The sequence below is a fragment of the Sus scrofa genome, chromosome 4 (assembly GCF_054392235.1).
Source record: "Sus scrofa isolate SSC_HxYL_T2T_F1_AM1 chromosome 4, Sscrofa_HxYL_maternal_Yorkshire_Landrace_v2.0, whole genome shotgun sequence".
NCBI classification, from domain to species: domain Eukaryota; kingdom Metazoa; phylum Chordata; class Mammalia; order Artiodactyla; family Suidae; genus Sus; species Sus scrofa.
The window spans coordinates 56,777,187-56,804,644 of NC_139386.1; the positions used below are offsets into that span (position 1 = coordinate 56,777,187).

The window sequence follows — 27,458 nt, forward strand, 5'->3', positions numbered from 1 at the left end:
CTAAAGCTATCTTCTGGTTTTATCATCTCAATTTGTCACTCTGTTAGGTTCAAGTACTTTTCACAAATCAGCTCTGTAACTTTGTTTCCCAAAAGTCATATGAGAAATAGTTTTAATAAAAAAAGTAATGATAGGAGTTCCCGTCGTGGCACAGTGGTTAACGAATCCGACTAGGAACCATGAGGTTGCGGGTTCGGTCCCTGCCCTTGCTCAGTGGGTTAACGATCCGGCGTTGCCCTGAGCTGTGGTGTAGGTTGCAGACGCGGCTCGGATCCTGCGTTGCTGTGGCTCTGGCGTAGGCCGGTGGCTACAGCTCCGATTCAACCCCTAGCCTGGGAACCTCCATATGCCGCGGGAGCGGCCCAAGAAATGGCAGAAACAACAACAACAACAACAACAACAACAAGAAAGACAAAAAAAAAAAAGTAATGATAATAAAAGCATTTGTCACTAGTACATAAAAATTCCAAGATCAGAAACTGTTTAATAAGTTTACCATAAGTCAAGTCAGCATCTAAAATTCTCTAGAATCTATGTTCTTCTCTCAAAGTACATAGTCCAAACCTCAAGCTAATCACACACCACTAACATTTCACTTTTATCATTGCACAATCCCACCTATTCCTGTTTATTGTGATGAACTTTAACATTAAGAAAAATAAAGCCGTAAACCATCTAATGAAATGCAGTATGTTGAAGAAGCAAAATTATTCTAAAACTTTAGAAAACTTGTGAGATTGTGAGAAGTCACTCCTTAAAAAACAGCATAAATATCTGTGAGAATTCATTTCACATAGAATAGAGAAGAATGTGATTTAAAAGTGCTAGTGGTTTTGAACTGATTAGAAAAAGAGAGGAAACTCATTTTCAAGAAAAGAAGTAACTAAAGTTAGAGACTTCTTAGATAAAGGATTTCAACAATATCACATTATATTCTATCAGTTAATAGGTGACTAATAATATGAAAGTGATATGGATTTAAGAATACAATATTAAAACATGGAAAAGACGTGACAAGTTTTCTATTTTATCAACATTTTTCTATTAAAAAGAGAAAGCATCATAACAGAAATTTGTTTAATATATATGCCATAGAAAAGTGCATTTACTTCTGCTCATCTAGGATTCTGATGGAAACTGAAATACCCATACAACCACAGATGTGTACATGTGATATATTTCTCCATCCAATGGGCCAAAGAAAAAACATTATTCTGAAGAAGAAAACAGAAATATTAAATTGTAACCATTTTATTTGTGATTAAAGATTATATTCTATCCACAGTCCTAAGGAGTTCTGCCTTTACTAAGCTTTATTTTCAGGTCACACATTTCCGTTTTAAATTTCTTAGCATGGTTTAATGAAAGACTCCTAAATGCCCACATCTCTCCCTGATTAGCTATCTTGGAAAACTAATTAAGTAATCAATAAACAGAACAAGTATAAGTCAATAGGACCTCTGATAAGCATGCGTGATCTTCAACTATAACAACACAGTTGTTAGCAATTACAGGGGAAGCTATATCTTAAAGTTCATTAAAACACTTGTAAAGCTATTAAATGTTATCTGGAAATGTTTTTGGTACTGTTTATAATGCAGCCCTTCATTACTAAATTTTAACTCATTTATTTTTAAGCAAGATAAATAAGAGACAACACATTCTATCCAACTTAAATTAGGTAATTTGAATAACAACTATATATTCTGTCTATAATTCCTTCATTTATTCATTCATTGGGCTAACACTCACTTATTATGCTCCTAATATGTGCCAGGTGCTGTGTTATTACAAAGACAGAAACATCAATATGTCACTCTATCAACCGTCAGATTGTAGTTTAGTGGAAGAGACAGACACATAGAGAATAACTGAATTTATTAGTAAAAGTGAAGCTGTAATCTGAATTTTTCCTAACCTCAATAAAATGTGGGTAAAAATGAAATCATAATAGTATTAATGCTCAATCTATCTGGTTCATAGACTCCTACCTACTTAATGGCAGGACTTAAGATTCTTGGTCTCAAAGTCTCCCAAATTACTTCTGGGAGAGTCTCAGGTGTCCAATATAAATTCTTAACCAGTCATTTCCCATTACTCTGCTCCACTATCCTTGTGACCACTCACTGCCTCAAATGAACTTAGAGGACTCCCTTCAACAGTATGTCTCCTGCCAGTGACTTTAATAGAACAGTGTCCCCTCCCTCTGGTACTGTCTTCTGTTTTCTAAAAGCTGTTCACCCATAAGCAGTCAAACGGGCTGACTTTACCTCTCACTGTGCCAAAGCCAGATTTTATTTTGTATAGGAATGATGAGAACACTGCTAACCCAACCTCTGGCCACACTCTGTTGCTGGGGTACTAAAGCATTGATACCTGTATTATCTAGTCCTTCACGGAAAAACACATTTTACTTTAGTTTACAGCTCTCCTTTTTCTCCCCTAGTCTTTGACCTGGTCATTAAATTGGATTCAAGAAACTGATGATACCTTGGCTCTCCATCATCCTGGATGCTCCTCATGAGAATCTGGATGGGAAATATCCTCCTTCCAAAACTGTCAAACCCACTCTATTCATGTAAAACTCAGCTCATGAATATTAATTCCTTGGGGGTCCTCTAGACCCCACAATCATTCTGCTATAGAAACCTCCTGAGTTTCCTGCCTCAATGCAGAGACTGTCCATATAATCCACTGTTTGTCTTACATGTTGCATTAATTATTTCTTCTTCCTTCCCTCTTATCTCTATCATTTGACTCATAATTAAACCCCTTTGGACCCCTATGGCCCCTCCCCAACTCCATTCCATTTTCTAAAATTCTGCACAGATACCTTTATAAGAATGAAAAGTTGCCTACAGATAACCTTTAAATGGCTTTCCACTGACCTTATGTAACCAAGCAGGACTTTCTCAGGACAGACCTTCTCCTCATGGCCACTACCTGCCCTTTGTTTGTAGAAAAGCTTAAGACTCCCACATCTACCCTGAGTCACACAAGCCTGGTCCAGAATTAATGATTGAAAGGATTGAACATGTAGTGACAAAGATAGCAGTTGGGCCGGGAGAACTAGTAACAATTTAAACAGTTAATCAGCCATGTGGTAGTCACAGAATCTTTAGTTCCTTCCTGAAGTACTTAGATAACAGTTTCTGATACACATTGCCTGAGTTGTTTTACAAGGCTAAAACCCCCATCAAATAGAAGTTAACTACAGGATAACCATGGGACCTACTGAGGTCCCTGAGGATTGATGACGTTAACCCCTGTGACACTGACCTATTACCTCACCATCAACCAATCAGAAAGTTGCACAGGAGCTGATCACATGCCCTGCAACTCTCCTTCTCAAATTGCCTTTAAAAATGCCTTCCTGAAACATCCCAGGAAATTTGGGTTTTTTGAACATCAGCTGCCTGCACTCCCCATCCAGCACCTACAATAAATGCTACACTTTTCTTCACCTTCTTAGTGTCAGCAGATTGGCTTTACTTTGTGTGGGCGAGTGGACCTAAGTTTGGTTTAGTAACATAGGGCAGTCCAGGCTCCTTACAGGATACAACAGCTTGCATTAAAGAAACTTTCAGATATATTTTACGATATGGCAAGTGCAATAAATAAAATATTGAACTCCGATCCACTCATAGCAAGGAATATGACAATTTACCAGGGCAGATAAAAGATGTTCACTCAATATCATAAGCTGCAGAAGATGCAAATAAGTATTATTCAAATTATAATTAATAAGTTATAAGTAAAACAGTTTAATTCTCAATGTTTCTAATTTTAATACTATAGTTTTATAGTGTAACTAATGCTATAAATTAACACTATATTTACTAACTAAATATTAGTTTTACAATTTTTATTTCTTTATACATTTACATTTTAGAATAAGAGAGTTTTTGATGTTCTCACAAAAATGTAAAGGTCACAGAACAATCATAATCCCATGGATTATTAAAATGGCTTTGCATAGTTTCAGCTTGCACAGTCATTGTTTATTGTCTCACACTACCATACAAAGTAAGAAATACCTATACTCTCTTAATTCTAATCCTACCACACATCAATTCACAGTCTTCCAATATCTTCCACGACCCACTCAACTGTGGTATATCTACTTCATAAAAAGCAACAACGTCAACTTTTCTAAGTCTCTTTAAGCCAAGGGAGAGGAGTAAGGGAGTGGGATGGACTGGGAGTTGGGAGTTAGTAGATGCAAATTATTACATTTAGAATGGATAAGCAATGAGGTCCTACTGTATAGCACAGGGAACTATATTCAGTCTCTTGGGATATAACTCATATATTAGTTACTCAAACAAATCATTTTTAAAATGTTCTTTAAAGATTTTTTTTGTCCAGATACAATGAGAGATTATCATACTAAGTAATTCAGAAAGAGAAAGACAAAACCATATGATATCACTGATATGTGGATATGTTACAGCAGGCACATAGTTGGGCATAAGCAGAGAAGGGGGCATGGGGCCAGATGGCAGAAAACCACACATCATGCAGAGTAGCGTCCATGGGCAGATAAAGAAAGGCCAGAACCTCAGACTAATAGGAAACCACGCATTTCGGGGTGATAAGTGCCCTGGAGGCAAAGAAAGGTGGGAAAGGGCATGACTCCTCAGTGTCCAAATGTAACATGTTGCTCATTATGCCCTCATTATAGTAAAATTCTAATAAAATTAGCTATGCAGATAAGAAGTACCCATCATACACCAATGCCATGATACTTCTGATAAAACCAAGTAAGGACGAAAATCCCTCCTCCCCCCCAGAAAGTGGAGCAGTGATGAAAATTAAGGAATATGACCCCTAAACCCCACCTTCCCAGTGAATATCCCACCCATGCCCATACAACTGAAGGCCCCTTACAATCAATATGCAAAAAAAAAAAAAAAATTGCAGAGCAGCTGCTCCCCTCTCTGTTCACCTCTCTTTTAGAGGTATATTTCTCACTTAAATAAATCCTCGCTTATCTTTCTCAATTTCTGTCTCATTTCTGAATTCCTTCTTCAAGGAGACAAGAACCTAACCTTCGGGAACAGAATCTAAAAATATGGCACAAATGAACCTATCTACATAGACACGGAAAACAGACTTGTGGTTGCCAAAGGTGGGGCAGCCTGTAGGATGGACTGAGAATTTGGGGTTCATAGATGCAAACTATTACATTTAGAATGGATAAGCAATGAGATCCTACTATATAGCATAGGGAACTATATCCAGTCTCTTGGGATAGACCATGATGGAAGATAATATAAGAAAGGGGTCATTATGATGAGTGACTGCTGTACAGCAGAAATTGCCACAACATTGTAAATTAACTATACTTTTAAAAATTATATAGTAGAAAAAAAAAACAAAAAAAGCAATAGATCAAATTATAATAAACAGCTGATTAACATTACATATACATTTAGTTTTTTTTTAGCTATTTCTTGGGCCGCTCCCAAGGCATATGGAGGTTCCCAGGCTAGGGGTCGAATCGGAGCTGTAGCCACCGGCCTACGCCAGAGCCACAGCAACGCGGGATCCGAGCCGCGTCTGCAACCTACACCACAGCTCAGGGCAACGCCGGATCGTTAACCCACTAAGCAAGGGCAGGAACCCCTAGTCGGATTCGTTAACCACTGCGCCACGACGGGAACTCCCTACATAAACATTTAGTTGTACAGCAGCGAATGGTATCCCTACAGAACCTCATTACTTGATCTGATTGACTGATTTTTTTTTTTTTTTTTTTTTTTTAAGCAAAAGAAACTACAGACCACTTTAGATTTGTGAAAAACCAAGTTTGGAGCAGATTTAATTGTTCTTTTTTTTTTTTTTTCTTTTTCTTTTTCTTGATCAGTGTACCTTTCAATCAAATAAAATGCAAGAGAGGAATGTCTCCTTCCCTAAGGAATGGGTAAAACATGACTTTTTGTGACTCAGCATGCCACATTTTTAAAGCAGAGCTCTGGAAACTGAATGGAATAATTAACATAAGGAGCCTGGGGCCTTTTCAAGGGAAAGGGAAAATGAATACATTAAGCAGGATAAAATGTCACAGCCCCAGGAAAAATGTATCCTGGGATATATGTGTGGGATTAAAAGAATTGTTCACCAAGATAATATTCTGGTTGCTTGGGAATTTGGGGGGCTTTGAATTCTCTCATCTGGTTTATTATTAGGGAAATTTCCATACCTTGAATAATTACCACCTCTGTAAGAACTCCATTCAGCCAGTGGTAGATGCTAAATTATGGTATGAAGGTGATATACATTCAAGTTACTTGAAAGACACATCCAGGAAAAAAAGAAGGCATACTTGTCATGCAAACATAACTGCATGAAAAAAATGTGCTTCATAGACATCCTGAAGCCACGCACACCTGTCCTGCCTGAGGATAATGTCTACATTGCAACTACTCACCAGAGCTGGTACTGCTTCCCACCTCAGTAGCTTCTCCTTATCAGCTCCAAGTCTCCTGGTGTCGGCAGAAGAAAGTACAGTTCATGTTACCATGTTTCAGACACACAACTTCTTTACTAACTGGTTTTGTTCAGAGAAAATGTCCCTTCTGCCATCAGCAGGACCAAACAAAGTCAAATGCCAGATGATGCAAGGTTTCTTAGACCTATATGGGAGACCAGTGGGTGGAACAGACAGCATTTGCAGAGAATATGACTCTCCCATGGAATGCAGTGTACAATTCTAAAAAAATGCTTTTTGTAAACACAATCATGAATTTAACATGACTATTTCATCTATTATGCAACCTTCAACAAAGGACAATCTAAGGGAGGCAAGGAGGATAGAATCCAATTGAAAAGAGATAACAAAGGCTATCTACTCCTACACTCAGCCTGCACATGGAGAACCCAAATTACACCTTGCAGGCTGCTGTATTTTGTGAATGAAAAATAGTGGCTGCCATATCAGCAAAGGATATTGCAGCCATCAAATTATCGCATTACAATGTCCCCAGTGGTGAGCCCTAAGGGAACTCAGGATGGAGACAGGATGGCCATCTACCTAGCAGTCAATTGCTGCAGCTGCTCTTGATATCACACCCTGAGGAGACTCAGGATAAAAAAACACAGGACCCTGGACCTAGGAAGCAGAAGTACATATTAAAGGGGGTGATTTCAGTGACCTCAGACTCTTTGACTCTTTTTTTTTTTTTTTTTTTTTTTTTTTTTGTCTTTTTGCTATTTCTTGGGCCGCTCCCGCGGCATATGGAGGTTCCCAGGCTAGGGGTCCAATCGGAGCTGTAGCCACCGGCCTACGCCAGAGCCACAGCAACACAGGATCCGAGCTGTGTCTGCAACCTACACCACAGCTCACAGCAACGCCGGATCGTCAACCCACTGAGCAAGGGCAGGGACCGAACCTGCAACCTCATGGTTCCTAGTCAGGTTTGTTAACCACTGCGCCATGACGGGAACTCCTCTTTGACTCTTTTTCAGTTAAGTTTTTTGTGTGTGTGTGTGTGTGTGTGTGTGTGTGTGTGTGTGTGTCTTTTTGGGACACACCCGTGGCATATGAGGGTTCTAAAGCTAGAAGTTGAATAGGAGCTGTAGCTGCTGGCCTACACCACAACCACAGCAACACTGGATCTGAGCCACGTCCATGACCTACACCACAGCTGACGGTAATGCCAGATCCTTAACCCACTGACCAAAGCCAGGGATCAAACCTGGGTCCTCGTGGATGCTAGTCAGATTCATTTCTGCTGAGCCATGATGGGAACCCCTCAGTCAAGCTTTTAATAGAAATTGGTAAACTCACTGCCTATCCAATAGTTTAAAAGTCAGTTTAACTTTGGATAATACTGATATCCTTAATATTAAGTTCAGGATACCCAAAGTAAGCATTCTTGAATATCATAATCTAGTTCACATATAAAATTCACTGTCAAATACTGCCACTTAAAAAAAAAACTGTCTTCCACATCTCTCATTTTTCATTCTTTAGTTCAATACCTAGTTATCTAGTCACAACTCACTTTTATTCCCTTCGGCACCAATTACAATAATGCTAAACTGCCAATTTATTATCGTTAAGTCCTTTTTAAAGACCAACGACATTTTCTAAGTGTCTATTTTTTTCAAAAGAGACTAAAATAAATTAAAAAGTAGAATATAAGTGACTTTTTTTTCTTACAGAGAATGGAGAAGGAAAAAATTATTCTGCAATTTCTTAGGCAAGGAGGAGAGAAAACATACAATGTGTCTTCAGAGAGAGGCACGTCATTCTTCTCCAGGGTAGATGACTACTCAGAAAAATAACATTAAAGGTTGTTGTGGTATAAAAAGTCAGAGCTTTCTGCTAGAAAAATAGAGAACTAAATTTCATACATAATAAAATGTGGAGAAACAAAGAAGGAGGAAAATACAGAGGAAGGTTTCAGTTCTCCAGCAGTGGTAATCTTGAATTTCAGTAATTATCACAAAAAGGTAATTTTGGACCTTTTGTAAGGTATCAATGTCCAATGACAAATGATAGCCTGTGAGAAGCTCCAAGAGTGGGAATAACTATGAGACTGTTACTACTATTCCAATAACTACATTCTAATCACCAATTTGTTACTGTTTTCTATCCTGCACTACCCAAATTTGTTGAGAAAACCTGTGCTTAAATTCAAGAGTTTCATGCTTATGATTGATTTGAAGAAACAAAGAAAAAAGTTGCTTGTATTTGCATCAATACAGAATGCACAAAAACATCAGAAGAGTAACAATTCAATGGAAATCCGGCCAGATGGTGATTGGGAGAAATACAGACCTCAAGTATTCTTATAGATAGTGTGGGGAAGTGATGAATTTTCTATAATAATTGGAATGAAAACTTCCCTAAATTTTACTTATGTATTAAAAGAAGAATAAAGGCCAGAGAACTTGGGAAGCCCCAGGCAACTGACATTTAGGTGACATATGAGTCTATACTTATAAGTATATAAATGTTAATTAATAGGGACTTACAAATAGAGGTGGTTCTTTCTTTGTTTCTATTTCTCTTTCAGTATGCCTTTTAAAAGAATTCCCCTTATTGTAAGTTGGTTGGTATTTGCAATGAATTACTTGGTTTTCATTTTAAATCCCAAAGTAGTTCCCTTTCAATTCCTCTTTTCACTTTACATTACCATATTAACTAAAAATGTAATATAGAAATAATTTTAAAAAGGAATTTATTAGCATTATCAATATTCAACACATACAAACGTGGCAAGGAAAGGGAGGACCGAGTGAGGAGCTATTTCCTTGGGGTTTGTGGCCAGGTTTTTTTTTTTTTTTTTTTGTCTTTTGTCTTTTTGTTGTTGTTGTTGTTGTTGTTGCTATTTCTTGGGCCGCTCCCGCGGCATATGGAGGTTCCCAGGCTAGGGGTCCAATCGGAGCTGTAGCCACCAGCCTACGCCAGAGCCACAGCAACGCAGGATCCGAGCCGCATCTGCAACCTACACCACAGCTCACAGCAACGCCGGATCGTTAACCCACTGAGCAAGGGCAGGGACCGAACCCGCAACCTCATGGTTCCCAGTCGGATTCGTTAACCACTGCGCCACGACGGGAACTCCTGTGGCCAGGTTTTTAAACTGAGTTTTCTCAATGAACAATCTCATGTTAGTAAGAAAAATCAGTGAGACTCAAATTTCAAATCAGTACTATGTGGAGAATAGAATAGTATCCATTTGTAACTTTGTAACTTTGTAATATGTACACTTAAGATAAACATGTTTACATATATGCTTCATATACAGACTTCCTCCATATGTGTACATTCACATATATATTCCATATATAGTTAATATATATTCCTAATATATATAATAGAATATATATAATTTCTATATATGTAGATTAAATATATATTTATATCTTTATTTTAATTACTTCCTTGGAATTGAGCCATGAGGAATTTGAATAATATCCTCTCTCATCTAACCAACTGCCCATTAGAGAAAGCATAACTGATTACTATGCAGTGTCACCAAGATTCTACAAAAATATGTTATTTTATTGATTATGAATTGAGATAAAAAATGTTATTTTTACAAATCTGAGCTCTCCCTATTCAAATGATAAAACTTTCTGAAACCAAATGCTTATTATATTTACAAAAAGCAAATTTTCATAATGAATATACATCAGTATTCTCAACAATAGTCATGTTCAATAAAATGTCAATAAAATATCAACTTTAGTTCTTAAGCAATGACTTAAAATCAATATTTTTATAATTAATATTTGTTAGAGACAGAAATAACGGATTTTTTTTTTCTTTTTTGGCCACAACCACAGCATATGGAAGTTTCAGGGCAGGGACTGAATCCAAGTCACAGCTGCAGCAATGCCAGCCTTTAACCCACTGTACCCAGCCAGCAGGTTTTGAACCCACACCTTCACAGCCACTGGAACAGCTATAGCTAGATTCTTAACCCACTGTGCCACAGAAGGCATTCCAGTAACTGATATATTTTACATCCAAAATATTATGAAAATGTATATACTTATGAAAAAAATAAGACCAAAAAATGCTTGCTCATATACTCTACATACTCTTTAAGACCATCTCAAATGTCCCTTGTTTCACAACTTATATACATTTCTACTCAAGCATGGAATTTAATACCTACTATACATCATGTCCACAGTAAGCTCTGAGGAAACTAAGTTTTCCTCACAGATCTTTCAGTCAATATACTGTCTCTTATTTAAATGGCATTGCCAAGAGGGAGGGGGAGGGAGTGGGGTGGATTGGGAGCTTGGGGTTAATAGATACCAACTATTGCCTTTGGAATGGATTAGCAATGAGATCCTGCTGTGTAGCACTGGGAACTATGTCTAGTCACTTATGATGGAGCATGATAATGTGAGAAAATGGAATGTATACATTTATGTGTAACTGGGTCACCATGCTGTACAGTAGAAAAAAAAACTGTATTGGGGAAATAACAATTAAAAAAATAAGTAAAACAAACAAAATAAAATAAATGGCATTGGACTTCTCTTTGTGCTTGGCAGTTAGAAGACATTTAGTGAACTTTAGTTACCCTCCCTCTCCTTCCATGTCACACTTTCTACCTTTATTGAAGCCTATAATTAAGCACATGGCATTGAAATTATATGCTTGCATGACTATTTCCTCTGGGAGTGAGCTTGTAGGACTTCATTTCAGTATTTCAAACCTGAAGAATACATAGTGTCCATGTCAGAATGGTCAAAAATTCAGTAATTATTTGGAAAGAGATAGGAGGATAAAAGTAATAGCCAAAGAAAAGAAAGAGACCTGGAAGATATCAAAAGTAGAATTACATTTCAATGTGCTACTTCTCTCTAAGGATTTATGGCTCTTTCTGAGAAAACCTGAAACCTTCTGAATTTAATGAACATGTAAAGATGGGGACTCAAAAAGGTCACAGCATGTAAACAAGAGGTGACAGTGGCTATGTTACAACCAAGAATATTTAACATAACAAGTTGAAACATTTAAGATACAAATTCGGGTGTGCTGAGGTGTGGCTGAGTGTTTCCTTCTGGGGAAGAGGGTGGGCAGCCAGAGAAAGGAAAGATTATCTTTCCTTAGTCATAGTTTTGATTGTCATTTAATGTTTCCTGTAAAATATTTATCCTCTCCTGCACTCACTCCAACAAACAAGGTTGTCTTCTATGCAACAGAAATGTCAATGCCTAATATTTCACAAAAGCTAAAACATAGCAATTCCTTCTGCCTGAAGCCAAAATGAAGAAAATGCCCTCAAGCTAGACATATTCTCTTACTGCAGCTGTTGTTATTCAAAACTAAGGAACTCAGTCAAAACTGAGGGTTGAAATTTACAGAGAAAAAACAAATACCTAAATTTGCAGTTAATTCTTGGTACTTTTACCGATTTTTCTCCTGTTTATGAAGAGATAGGTAGGATAACACTGCAATTTGCTTTTGAAAACAATATAAATACTATAAAAGGAAAATAAAAAACTTCATAAAATGGTAATTCCCAACAGAGGAGCTCCAAATGGACAATAAATATATTTTTAAAGTTCAATATCACTGGTAATTGAAAGTTTGAGATTCTATTCTTCACTTACAAATTGGTCAAACTAAAAATAAAAGCTGGAAATAGTCTCTTTTACCACCCTTGTTGGCACACATATAGAAAAACTGAATTCCTCATATTCTACCGGTAACAATTCAAGTTAAAAATTTAAACAAACAAGCAAACAAACCATTCTGGCAATGATTTTCCAATATGTTCAAATGTTTTAAAAGCATTCTTGCCCTCACGTAGTAATTCGCAACTCTTCCTTAAGAATTAACATGAGACGTGCATGGATGAAAACAGCCTTCGCTTTCTCTCAGCTTGACTAAACTTTAGACAGACTTCTTTCTGACTGTAGGCCCTAATTTCCCTTTTCTTAAAGCACTGACTTCAGAAAACATGGAACTGTAGATTCTCTCTCTGCCCTTTGAGATATAAATCTTTTTTAAAAGCCTCTTGCCAGCTTTATAACCCAAGAAGATCTTTTTCAAGGACCTAGAAGCCATCTCTTAAGTCTCATCAATAGAGATTGCAGCCCTCTCTCCCAGGGTCTGTGAGAGGGTAGGAACCTAACTTCTGCCTGTGCTTTGCTCCAATTTATAAAATTACTCCCTGTCACAAAGGTAAGAGAAAAGTTACTTTTGCTTAGAGTAAAACCCATTAGCAATTAGCAAACAAAGACACTGGTCTCCCTCTAATCCCAGCATTTCAAAGTCCTCCTGCTCTTCATTTCTTAGAGTTGAATTCAGTTCTGGTCTCTCTGTGATAGCTTTAAATACTGTCTGCCTTGCCTGTTTAACTTTGTCCAGTGCAATGTTTGGTTTGAAAGCATAAAAAGGTATGCATTACTATATTTATTAACATGTGGTTTATGACAGCAAAAAGAAAAATATTAAATGTTCAATGATACTAGTCGCTTAAATTATAAGTATTGTGAAGCAAATACAATACATCAGATAAACAATTTTCCTTCTGTTCATCTCTAACACAGATATTTGAACAGGGAAGCAGAGAAGCTGTATAATGAAAGTATCTTGCTACTTTCATTATCTATCTATCCCCACTCTTCAGGCCAGATATCTTTGTTGGTTAACTATGGTTTCAAATAGGGCAACAAAATGCAACAGAACAATAATGTGCAACTAAAAAGTAAAAAGAGCACACATGTGACATTAGAAATCTCCCACAGACAGCAGAATTCCATGTAATTGATGAAAGTGATGTTCTGCAACTATTTATGTAGCAAACTAAGCCACTGAAAAATGAGGTCCTGTCACAGTTTGAATAGATAACAACTGAAGAAGAGAAAATCAGCAATGATGACATGACAGATGCCTTCAATGATTTGAATATTATAGGATTAAGAGATATAGCAGCACAATGGTACTCAAATTTGGCTGCCCACTGGAGTCAACTTGGGGAATATTAAAAAAAAAATTGATGCCTGGGGGTGTGGCCTGGGTGTTGGGATTTTTTTCAGAGGTCCCAGATGTATCTAATTTGCAGAAAGATTACAGAATCGCCACTGCAACCAATAGCCTTGGTGCCCTCACATATCCCTCTACATCAGCTCACTGTCTCCACAATATACACTGGCCTGACTTCCAACCTGAGACTCAGCCCGTGGGCTTTATATGCTCACTGGAGCTGGATTAATTTCCTTCTTCCTTTTATTTCAGGATACCAGCAGTCCTCACTCTGCACAGTTCTCTGGTAACTGAGACTTGATGGTAACATGATTTGATCTCAGTAATCACAGAACTGGGCCAAGTGAGGATTGTCTTTATATTAGTCATCACAAGAAGCCCAGGATCCTTTTAACCTCAACAAAAATATTTTACAGCTTTCTACATTCCCCCTGGTTGACACCATCACCCACCACTCTCCAATCCTGAAATCACTAGATCTTCCAGAATTCAGGTTCAATTATCAGCAAAATTATTTACTCGCACACATTCATCTCTGAATATTTCACTCATTCTTATACTCTAAGTAAATCCTGTCTGTCCCTGAGGATAATGCTTTTCTTGGAGCCCTTTAAGTTAAAGTGGCTGTTTTCTCCCCCACAGTCCTTGAACTTTTTTCTCTTTGCCACTTGGAGTTCATTTCCCTCCATTCTTCCTAAGATCTCCTAACTATCATGAAGTCAGATGCCACCCAGGACCCCTCATCATTTTATTCATCTACCAACCACCTGGTTCATTCTCATTCCTGAAGGATCTCAGTCCCTGGTTTACAGTCACTTTCTCCAGCTCCAACTCATAACTGGTGATTTCACTGATTTTCCCAAGAAACTGGCCTCATGATTTCTCGACCTCTTCCTTTCCATGATCTAATCTCAAGCCTATTTCATCCACTCCCACCCTCAGCACATCTTCACGTATTTACTTATTCAGATTAGACCAGCCTATCATAAAATGATAACTTTTTGCATGTATACCCAATGCCTTAACATCTCTCTTGTCTCACTGTACTCACACAGAAAAAAGTTAAAGTTGGATACATCTCACTCTCACCATACTTTCTGCTGGCTCATAGCCAGACATGGACAGAGGAAAAGACAAAACTATGCCATCTAATGGGATGTCCACCTTTTCAGTCATGCAAACCAAAAATATTTGTCTTCCTTAACTTCATGCTTTCTCTCATACCATAAATTCAATTATCAGCTAATCCTGCCAGTTTAACCATCAAAGCATTATGGGATCTGATTATCTGCCACCACTTCAATGCTGTTGTCTAAACCATCATCATGTCTCACTTTTATTATTGCTATAGCCTCCTCAGTGGTCTTTCTGCTTCCATCCATTTAGCATGCACACAGATCTTCTTAAAATTTATTAGGTGTCCTGTTTTTTTTTTTTTTTTACTATGAATCCTCAATCATTCCTCTTTATTCTGACTTTTGATCGTTTGTACTGTCATATTATTTAAAATCATGTTGCTCTTCTACTCAAAATTCTCCAATAACTTCTACTTTCCCTCTGCTAAAAAAAAAAAAAAAAATAGTTCCTCAACGTTGCATACAATTACCTCTATTATTCTGTCTGATCCCATTTCCTATAACTGTTCTCTTACTCCTCGTCAGTCACACTGACCTCCTCGCCATTTTTCTAAAATGTTAGACCTGCTCTCACCCAGGGCCTTTGCACTTCCACACTCCACGGCATTTGTAACCACCCATCACACTACATGATTTCTTTCCATTTATTCATTATACATCTACACTAGTAGGCTTGTCCTTAGGTTGTGGCCCCATACCTTAAAAATATGGGGTAAAATATAGACCTTAGTAAAAATTTTTATTATCTGACTATTACCCCTCTATGCATTAGTAACTATAACACTTAAATCACAAAACATATTATCTATATTCTGGAATAGATAAACTTAATGATTTTTTTAAATCTTTGAACTCTTTTAAGAATATTTTTAACTGTAGCTTTGAAGTGCATTCACGGGAGTTTCATAGGTATGACAGGTTTGATCAAAGTTCCTAGTTCCTTAGAGATATTAGACAGAGCAGTATCTGGAATTCAAACCATTTCAACAAGCTCATGGAGGCTCAATATGCTCAAATAAAATAACAAATGAAATTACTAAGTTTTTGCTTGCCAACATCATATACAATTATTTTTCTCTCCCCTCATTTCTCTTCCTTCTCCTCTCTTCAATTCTCTGCTTCTTTGTACTTCACTTTTTTTTTTTTCTTTTTAACAAAGAAGGGAATTCACTTGAATTTTTCAGTTTAAATACAGACACCCAAGAAGGCCTTGTGTTGAATATACTCCTAGCATTAGAAGTGACACTAATTTTAGGTTTCCAAATTATTATATCTTTCACTGCAATTAATACAATTCAAAGTATATATTTTAAGATAATGGGAAAAAATCACTAGTTAGAAAGAAAGAGCTTGGCCTTAACCATCTTTTGCTACTCCTGGAGTAAGAAGGGTCTCTGCCAAATGAGCTTTAACCCATGCCTCTTTTGTCTAATGACTTCATAGTCTCCTTTAATCCAAAAGTCTCTAGAAAATGCCCAGCTTGACTGTGATAAAGTTAAATACTGTTAAAATTATCTACAAGCTTTTTGTGTTCAAAATCTCTCTAGGACTTCCCTCTGTGGCATAACAGAAATGAATCACACTAATATCCATGAGGATGAGGGTTTGATCCCTGGTTTCACTCAGTGGGTCAGGTATCTGGCATTGCCTTGAGCTGAGATGTAGGCCGTATATATGCAGCTTGGATCCTACCTTGCTGTGGCTGTGGTACAGGTCAACAACTGTAGCTCTGATTTGATCTCTAGCCTGGGAACCTCCATCTGCACTGGTGTGGCCCTAAAAAATGCCGAAAAAAAAAAGAAGAAAATCTCTCTATACTACTACAGAGCTTTCTTTAGACAGTCCTGCTATAGAGCAGCAAAAATATCTGTACAGAAGAAAAAATTGAAAGCTACATAACTGATCCTTAAATATTTCTAAGTGATATATTTAAGAATCTAAACATTTCATTATTTAACTGGAAATGCCCTGGCTTGTTTAACAAAACACCAATGTCACTGTTATAAGAGAATAAAAATGAATTTTATATAGCCTAACATTATACATTGCTCTAATGCTGAACCACAGATGACTTTGGAAGCTAAAAAACAATTGTTCAAACAGAGCAATTTTCTGCATTACTGCTTGACTTTCTGAGAATAACTAACCTTTTACATAATGGAAAATTTGAAGAAAATAGTGTTACTAAATAAGATATTTTCACACCTGGTAATCTGGGGAAGGAAAGGCTTTATGCCTATCATTGAATAAGATTGCTTCTCATTGCAGTATTTTCTTTAGCTACATTTTATTATATTACAAGAATAATTCTATAAAGTCTACTCTTTTTCAAGGATTTCCACCTATTTAACTTGTTCTATCTTTTGCTTAGCCTTTAAAATTGCAGTGTGTTTATAATGTAATATCCCATTTTAATTGATTAATGTGCTTTCTTGAAATCTCTTTTTAATGTTTTAGCTTGTCTAGAAGTAATGCCCCATTTAAGAAATATAACCAACACCTTTCCTTATTCCACTAGAATATGTATTCACTTCTGTGTTTTGGTCATTTCACTAACCATGATAATTACAAGACATCATATATGCTCCAAGTCTCCACCTCTGAGGAAATCTTGAATCCTTTAGACACACTACCCTCTGCCCCCTTGCCCTGGGTAAGCCCAGATGCTTTAATGATAATAAAAGCAAACTATTGCTTTTGGAGTGGATTAGCAATGAGATCCTGCTGTTAAGCACTGAGAACTATGTCTAGTCACTTATGATGGAGCATGATAATGGGAGAAAAAAGAATGTATACATGTATGTGTGACTGGGTCACTATGCTGTACAGTAGGGAAAAAAATGTATTGAGGAAATAATAATAAAATTAATTAATTAATTAAAATATAAAAAAGCAACAAATTTACAAGGGATGCTTCTGGCTACAGATAACAGGAAATCCAACTAACTGTAGCTTAAATCATAAGAATACTAATGTCTGGTTCCAAGGTTCATTTGGTGATTATACAAGGACTTAGTTTTTTTTCATCGATTGCCAAATTCCTCTGGTTAGGTACACGATGGTCCTCACAGATGAACACCACCTCCCCAAGATCATGTCCGCATACTGCAGCTCCAGGAACAAAGAGGGAACAGGAAAAATGAATTTTCTCAAGAGACTATCCTTTAGAAGAGGGACAATTTGCCTTTGTCCTTCTAGGCAGTGCTACCGACAAGCAGAGCAAGAGGAAAATGTGGATGTACAGGTACGTGATTTTTGCCTACAAAGATTTGATGAAAGTCAAGATAAAACAGGTCAGCAATGCTCGGGAAAGATATTCAATAGCAGGGTCAGGTTCAAAATGTACACATCATCTTAATCTTGGTGGCACAAATTCTTTCCAAATCTCTCCTTTCTAAGGAGCTGTTATATTCAGCTGCACTTCAAATTACCAGAAATTCACCACATTTCTGTATGGATTATCTTATTAAATGTCACTAAAAAAACAGGGAGGAGAAGTGTCTAACTGTTACGCCAACCAGGAATAAAGCACATAACTGACAGCTAAATGTGCTGCTCCATTCTGTCAAGTTCCAGTGGTTTTCTTGGCTCACCTCAGCTTTGAAAACTACAACAACAACAACAACAAAAAAAAAGCATTCTGTAATTTCCCTTTCTGTATTTGGTCTAACCCAGAAAGTATGAATGACATACACGGTCACTTGATTGTGGTGATGTCACATATTTTATTTCTATCTTTTGCTTGGATGTCTGCTCCTCAGCCATTAAAACAGCATCCTCCTTTGGTTAATACCAAAGCCTCAACAAAAATAACAAAACAAATACATAAATAGGACCTTGCAAATTGTAGTAGAATCTTTGCACAGTTGAAAGATGAGCCTTCGAATGAGAAGCCATTCCAGTGCCCAATCCCTGCTGCCTTTCTGTTCCCAGCAGGTCAAAAAGTTCACCTTTAGGGAGGGATGACAATATAGGGTAATGATAAAGGAAATGCATAATATTGTTTCATTTACTCACTAATTCACCCAAACATGCTTTTGCAATTACTATGTGCCAGTCATACTACTAAGCACCGGGTATATACTATAGAATAAAGTGATAGGGTCCCTGACCTTGTGGGACTTTCAGTCTGGTGAGAAAGAGAGCCTGTCATCAACTTAACAAATACATGGAGCCATAAATAACATTATTCAGTGCTACAGAGTACCTATATGCTATATAGTTCATGCAATTATAAAGGATAACAGAGGGCAGCATTTTAGATAAAATTCCTAGGACAGGAAGATCTCTGAGTATGTAGTTCCTAAGACAAGAACTGAAGGATATGAGGAGGAAAGACACATACAGAATGGAGGAAAAAGATTTCCAGAGAGAAGAAACATCATGAGACAGCAAAGAACTGGGTATGGTCAGAGGACTAAAAGGATTCTTCCCAGGCTGAAGCACAGGGTACACAGAGAAGAATGGAATTAAGATGAAATGAATGATTGGCCAATGGGGAACTACTGTACAGCACAGGGAACTCTACCCAGTATTCTATGATAATCTATATGGGAAAAGAATCTGAAAAAGAATGGATATGTGTGTGTGTATAACTGAATCTCTTTGTTGTACCGCCGAAATTATCACAACACTGTAAACACTTCAATAAAAGTTTAAAAATGAAAAGAAAAGATAAAATGAGAAAGGCTAGCAGGGGACAGACCATGGTAGAAGTCAGAATTCTGGGTTTTGTTCAAGTAAAATGAAAAGTCACTGGAAGTTTTCAAATGAAGGTGGGAAAAGAGGGTAAATATATAAAAAGAAAAGTATATTTTGATTGGCATGTATACACTACTGTATATGGAATGGATGGTCAACTGGGACTTGCTATATAGCACAGGGAACTCTACCCAATATTCTGTGATAACCTATGTGGGAAAAGAATCTGAAAAGGGAATGGATATGTGTATGTGTACAACTGAATCACTTTGTTGTATAAGAGAACATATCACAACACTGTTAGTCAACTATACTTCAATAAAACTTTAAAAATTGGGAAATAAATGTATATTTATTATATATAATCATACATAATATAAAATATGATTACATGTGTTTTCCTACATGAAACTGTTATTTTTACTTCCAGGTGGATAGATTAAAGAAAGTTTAGAGTAGATCTTTAGAATAGACTAGTTTCTCATCTAGTTTCTAAAATCTTTTTGATAATTCATATACTAGAATTTGAAGAAGGTAATAATGGAAAAAAGTATATAGCAAATGTCAGGGGAGTGAAGTTAAATTGTGGTGCATATTCAGGATAGGACACTCTGGGTAGAGATATGTTTGGCTTACTGCATTAAATTTTTTTCATTCATGTGCTGTAAAAATCTACATTTGTATCCATTTTTGAGACAAAACATATACTCAAACAGAGATCATAGTATTGGGAAAGTGTGGATATATTAAAAATCCCATCCTACTTTTCTAAGAGAAGATGATATTTAAGGGAGACAGAACCAAAACTGATATGATTAATCTATATTGCAAAAAAATTAGATTAATCTATATTGGCAAAAACACTAAATTTGTTCATGGATCTAGAAATTCTCCAGGAGTTCCCATTGTGGCTCAGTGGAAACAAATCTAACCAGCATCCATGAGGATGAAGGTTCATCCCTGACCTCACTCAGCCAGATAAGGATCCGGCTTTGCCGGGAGCTGTGGTGTAGGTTGCAGACACGGCTCAGATCTGGCGTTGCTGTGGCTGTGGCATAGGCTGGCAGCTATAGCTCCAATTCAGCCCCTAGCCTGGGAGCCTCCATATGCTGCAGGTGCAGCCCTAAAAGCAAAAAATAAAAATAAAATAAAATAGAAATTCTCCAGGGGTATTCAGGACATGCCATGGTCCTGACTGGTTTTAAAAAACTGCTCCACTTAGATCTCCCACCACAAGCAGGGCCTTCAATCCAGACTAACACTTAGAATGCAAGCCAGGACGCAGGCCTGAGACACATCCCCTTAGGAGCATGTTCACACCCTTTTCAGCGCTAACGAAAGGGCTGCACAGCTATCAGTGCAGATTCTCACTCACGCAGGCCTCCATCCTGCTGATAAAGCATGTCCTCCTCATGCCCTGGAAGTGTGAAAGCACAGGCTCACAGCAGCCCAGGGCTTTAAAGCTGGAACATAAACTCAAGTGAAGAAAGCAGTCTGACTAGTCTCCATGTGTTTATTTATAAAAAAAAAAAAAAAAAAAAAGATTGGTTTTCATGTAGATTAACCACTTATGGGAGGGAACACTACTCCTAGTTAAAAAAAAGAATATATATATATATATATAATTTATATATTATATTTTATATAATATATATGTGTGTATATACATGTTACATTTTATATAATATATATGTGTCTGCATATATAATTTATATATATATATATATACACACACCCATACATATATTTTATATACAGACATACAGATAAATTGCACTAGGGACTAAGTATTAAATCATTTTATTTTATTCTCCAATCCCTATTCTATTCATCCCGGTCCCTGAAGGATATCTAGAACAAGTTTAAATTTAGCCCAGTTTAAACTTTAAATATCATACCCAACTTAACACTCCCTCTTTCTCCTTCTCCGTGATTTCTCCCTAAATTCCTTTCTATCCACTGCCATACACTTATCAGGACACAGGACTGAGTCAAGTCACTACAGCAAGCCTGCTTCACATGCCTTTGAATAACTTTCAGAGAGAATTTTTAATGTCTACTGTATTCAACTTTGTTTTCCTGTTTGCTTAACTGAACGATGGGGATAACAGCTTTCTTTTCTTACTGGGGAAAGAAGTGGGATTCATAAAGCACAAATTACAAGAAGGCACTTTGTAAACTGCAAAGTTGTAAAGCACTGTGGAAGCAAGGGTCTATGAGAATAGGGAAGGGCAGTCAACTTTGCTGAGCCACATAATAGTCCACAAGACAGCTGACACACTCCATGGCACTGAAACATCCCAACAGTGCAACCGAGTACTGGACAGTTTGGAGCTCAAAGGCAGTAAGAATCATGTCCACATTCACACTGGCTGATAGGCGGCTGAGCTGGGATTCAAAGTCAGTCTCCAAAGCTCATCTTCTTTCCAAAACATTGTAAGTTATTACCAAAGGAACAAAAAACAAAGCAGATTATTATCAACAGTCTCCTTTTACTTCAAAGGTTATGCTCCATGTATAATCGTATATATAACTGGCACAGTTAGGTTGTTATGTTTTAAAAGCAAATGCAAAAGGATGAAAGCAATATGATTTCTTATATGCCATTGAGTGCAGCCTATCCAAGTTGAATGATACCACATTTTTAAAAATGAGGAGTTCTATTGTGGCTCTGCAGGTTAAGAACCCTATGTAGTTTCTGTGAGGATGTGGGTTCAATCCCTGGCCTCGCTCAGTGGGTTAAGGATCCAACATTGCTGCAAACTGCGGTATAGGTCACAGATGCAGCTCAGATACGGCATTGCCACGGCTGTGGCATAGGCCATGGTTGTGATTCAACCCCTAGCATGGGAACTTCCATATGACACAGGTGTTAAAAACCTGTGAGCTTGTAAATTTTTTAAAAAATGTTAAAATATAAATTAAAAAAATAAAATGAGTTTGCTAAAATAAACTTAATTTTTGCCTTATAGAACCAAAATACAAAGACTATGTCAAGGCCACTGACTCCTAGTTAACTTATCTCAAATATGACATCCATGAAGAACTTGCTAAGAAATTAGAAAAAAGGATTAGATGGGCTATTTTATCTTTCCAAAGGCTATCCCTAAGAAAGAAATGAAAGTTGAGCTGACAAAAATAAGTACTGATTTTGGAAGTGTAAGTTGCTTTATAAGAATTCTAAATTTAATACTGGTATCCAACTCATGTAATCTTCTACTTCCCAATACAGTTATAAAGTAATAATTAACAAGGTGAACTGGATTGAATATATTTGCACAACATACTAATAAATAGCAGTCTAAGTTTTCAGAAGCATGAAAGGTTGAAAGACAACAAAAGCATTATTTAACTTTCCCAGCATTCTTCTCTCCCTTTGAAAATTATTCCTCCTCTATTCTACCTTGTCTGCTAGTGCAAGCATGCAGCATTGAGGCAGTGTTTCTTGATACTTTTAATAGAACTCTATAAAAATGTCTAAAAATATACAAAGCATATTAAGCTTACAGGCCAAAATAAGTTGATTTATAACTTTCATAATGTCTGTGTATCACACCACCTGCTGGGTTATAGATTATCAGTGCAGGAGAAACACCAGACCCAAACAGTATCTATCAATTATAGGATCTTGATCCCCTGGATACAAGTGACTGATTCCCAGGGTTGACACCGGACCCTAGCCAGAGCTATCAGAGAGTATCTCTGGAATTTTTGACTCTGATGGTCAGGATCTACAGTGTGCATCTTTGAAAACTGTCTTTTTCATAAGCCAGATGGTGAAAATCTACCATGAGTTAAGATAAGACAGAGTTTTGGCAGAAATCTAGCCTTTCAGGCAGCTTTGCTTTTTAACATTCTCTTCAATAATATAGGACCCTTTCAATAAAATTTCTCAATTTGTCCTGGGCACATTTGAATTAGATTTCATTACTTACAGACATAAAATTGCTGAATTATACAAAAACACCAAGACAAGAAGAAAAGTTTCTCACAGTGTCAACAAGCTTTATTAATGTCAGTGGTTAGTGTTGTTGTTGGGTTTTTTTGTTTTTTGTTTTTGTTTTTTTTAGTTTTCTGTTTGCATTAGTGTTTAAAAAAAAATCTTTGATTAAAAAATCTGCACTTTTAGTTTTACATTAGAGAATAAAATGCTATTTTCTTTTCTTTTCTTTTTTGCTTTTCAGGGCTACACCTGCGGCATATGGAAGTTCCCAGTTTAGGGGTCAAATCAGAGCTATAGCTGCCAGCCACAGCCACAGCCACAGCAATACCATATTTGAGCTGAATCTGTGACCTACACCACAGCTCACAGCAATACAGGATCCTTAACCCACTGAGCGAGGCCAAGGATATTAGTCGGGTTCATTACTGTTGAGCCACAAGGAGAAGTCCTGGAAATGCTATTCTTTTTTTTTTTTTTTTGGCTGTATCTGTGGGATGTGGAAGTTACCAGGCCAGGGATCAAACCTATTGTCACAGCAGCAACCCAAGCCACTGCAGTGACAATGACAGATCCTTCAGTTGCTGTTCCGCAAGAGAACTCCTGAGTTATTCTTAGCTAAGTATTACCTAAGATTGTGTAACCTTAGTTTCAGGATACTCCATACAGATTATGCAGAGTACTAAATACAGGGTATACAGTTAAAGCTCCAAATTTAATCAAGAGAAAACATGAATGTATCTTCTCTCCCAGTTATTAGATCTTAGTAATAGTAAAGCAAAATAAAAATAGTAAATATCATTAAATAAATTACTATGAAGAAGAAAGTAGAGGCTTTTTACTCAGATTTGTAACATTTATTGACAGCTTACTAAACTAAGTCACACGCATGCACCACTACTGCCACCGCTAATGCTATCATCACATTTTAAGTATTAAGATTTTTAAAAATTTTACATTTATATTTAAGCAAAATGTCATTCTCGGCATTTAATCATGACCTTGAATTTTGAAAGCTTCACAACAGTTTGATAAGGGAAAAATGTGTTTCTTGCCAATTAACTAATCAAAAAGCAAGCAAAAGTTTTAAAAGGAGAAAGGAAATGGGAATACAGAGGCTGTGGACAAGGGAGACAAAAAAGATACTTCTTCCATGTTTACTTCTTCCTAGTTTTCTAAGCAAAAGAACAGATAGTAACAATTTAGGGGGAAGCATGATGCTTACAGTATTTAAGTAACCCTCTCTCTCTCACCCCCCCATCAAATAAAATATATTTTCTCTCTCCTTTATTATTACATTGTGATTTTTTCTGCTCTCCAGTTCAGTCTTTCTTTGCAGGAACTATATTTTTCATTCTTAATGACATCTCAAACAACGCTGGCAGCTAAGTGAGGTTTCTCCTAAAATCTACAAACAAAAATATGGCTGGCACCCTATACGATGACCCCTGACACTTCCGTTGCCTGGTATTTAAGGCCTTATGTAATCTCATCCCCTCGAATAGATATTTAATGACTCATTTCTACTGGATACAATGTGGCAGAGGTAACAGGATTTACTTGAGATTAGGAACAAAATAACCGTGGCTTTTCCTTGGATGCTCTCTTCCTTACTTGCTCTGAGGAAAGCCAGCTGCCATATTGTGAGCTGCCCTACAAAGAGGCCCACGTGCCAAGTACCTGGCCCACAACCAGGAGGACCCGAGGCTTGCCAAGGGCCACACATGACTGAGCTTGGAAGTGGGTGCTTCCTCAGAAAGGCCTTGAGATGATTTGACTGCAGGCTTATGAGTGGCCCTGCATCAGAGGCATGCAGGCTCTGGATTCCTCAGCTACAGAGAATGAGATAATGAATGCTCAATGTGTTAAGGTGCTAAATTTGATTATGTAGCAATAAACAAATAATATGAAAAGCAACATATTGGTCCTCAAACTATAAAACATCATGATCATCAAAGTAATTTGCAGTGCTGAGAAATGGAAATCTACCTAAGCAAGCCAAATAATGGCTAGACTGAAAGGAACCAATCTAGCAAATGTATATAACTATTCGTATATCTCTATATCCAAATCTGTATCTTATATCTATATTTATAGCTATACCATTCATCTAAGGGGGCAGACTAGCCACAGAAAAGGCCATCTCTGCTGTAAAATAGAATGAACAAGCTTTGTATCCTGATACCAGTATATATCAACTTTATCTAATTAACTGCACTAGTTTTGACCCTATGTATATCAAGAAACTTTCTGATTATGATGTAGCTCGCAAGCCATTCATACAGGCTGAAATCCTTGCCTCTGCTATTTCCCAAAATATTCCAATGTGTTTTCATGATTTATAAATGAAATTTCATTTCACTTGCTACAATGTTCTATCTACAGTAGTAAATAAACTATATGTACACTAGTATTCTGGCCCATGTGACAAAGGTATTTCTCATTTTGCTGATAAAAATCAGGTTTCTTGGCCAGATGTTCCATCACGGTAAAGCTACCGATTCAATAGAAACCATTCTGAAATCTCACAGGTAGTAGCCTCCTAGTGTTTTCTCCAGACAGATGTTTTTACCGTTAGTCCTTCTTTTAATTAAACAAATATATACTTTTCTGACCAATAACAAGAAATAATCTTATAATCTTTTCTTATGCTGCCTTTTGAAGACTAAACATTTTTAATTCTGATAAAGTTCAATTTACAATTTTTTGTTTTTTGTTGGTCACACTAAAAAATCTTTGTTTAATCTTTGTTAGATAAGGATTCACTCCTATTTCTTCTTTTAGAAGTTTCATAATTTTACTTTTTACATTTATGTCTTTCAAAGCTATTGTAAATGGGGTTCTCAGTATTTCATTTTTAATGTTATTTCTGGATTGTTTCTAGTTTCACATGTGTGTGTACATGTGTACGTATTCTGTGACTGAGTTGATACAAAAATTTGAATAGAAAGATACAATTGTTTCAGAACAAATACAAGCACATCAGAGATAAAATTAAAGGCATTTAACTTTAATCATGTGAGATGATTACAAAAAATGGATTTTTTTTAAATGGATTTTTTATAACATTACAAAAATCCATGTAATTTTAAAAAACTGAGTAAGGAAAACTGAACTGAAGAAAGAAGAGATAACATTGCTAATCACGCTGTGAATTTATGACAGAGTTTGAGAGTTCAGCTCCAAAAGATTGTGATCACACTGGCATCATGTGAGATCCCTTGATCTACCTCTAAGTTAATTCATTCACTGTAACTTGTTAGACTCAGGAAAGATTACTTTTAAATTTTAAACATGTTTAATTTGCTATTTTCAAAACTTTAAGAAATGTGGAAGGAATTTCTTCTAGTTCTCCATTTTAAATGGTAACTAAGAATAAAAAAATGTGGAATGAGACTTTCTGTATGAACACTACAGTGTTACAGTGTCATCCTTGGGCCAGTATATTACATACACATTTTTTATAGAATGATGTGCAAATAATACACACACACACACACACACACACACACAAACTTCATGTCAAGTAGTCAGTTGAAAACTCATGTCAAAAGATTCCTATGCTGCCCTCCACTGAACAACCAAAATCTTTTTACATTTCTTCAGTGTTAGTATCCTTCCTTTCCTTCTCTAAACAATTATGTTGAAGACTTAAGTTTTCAAGTTTTAACCTCTACTTTCAAAATTTCAAATATTAACCTCTATTCAAATCTGTTTGTTTCTATCTTTCATGAATCAACAAATATTGTTCATATAGCACTTCTGAAACTGTTATTTTGTAATGAGTTCCAACATCATCATTCTTACTGACCATTATTTGTTCCACTTCTTCCTTCGCAGAGAGTGACCCATTCTCTACCCTCCTGTACTTGGTCACAAGGTAAATCTTAGAGGGCTTGGTATCTGCAGGTATCAACGACCTTTGGTCTTTTGACTTATTAAGAACTTTTCTTTCCTTTCTTTTACTCACTCAGTTCTTGGTGATTGGTCAACCCTGCCTTTATGTAAATGTTTGAGTCTGTGGTCTTCTTTCCACAACAGAATTATTATGAAAAAATGATGAGGTGAGTTTGCTGCAATTGAGGCATTCTAACATTAAAATTATACAGTTAAAAACAAGTTTATTTGCATTCTTACCCTTAAAAACTTTTGGAAGTGATCATGATATGAATTTCTACTATAATTTTAAAATATCAATGATCAAAAAGTGCTT

General features: G+C 36.6%; 1 protein-coding gene across 30 annotated transcripts in view; it reads right to left on the bottom strand.

Annotated features, from left to right (window-relative positions):
* RALYL (RALY RNA binding protein like) overlaps positions 1-27,458 on the bottom strand; it is a 765,932-nt gene that overhangs the window by 653,769 nt on the left and 84,705 nt on the right. Inside the window, exon 1 of one of the 30 annotated variants that reach the window (XM_085021183.1) lies at positions 6,434-6,483. The exons of the other annotated variants lie outside the window; for them this stretch is intronic. The gene's annotated coding sequence lies outside the window, so the exon portion shown is untranslated. Of the gene's footprint in view, positions 1-6,433; positions 6,484-27,458 lie in introns of those variants that run through there. 30 annotated transcript variants of the gene reach the window in all.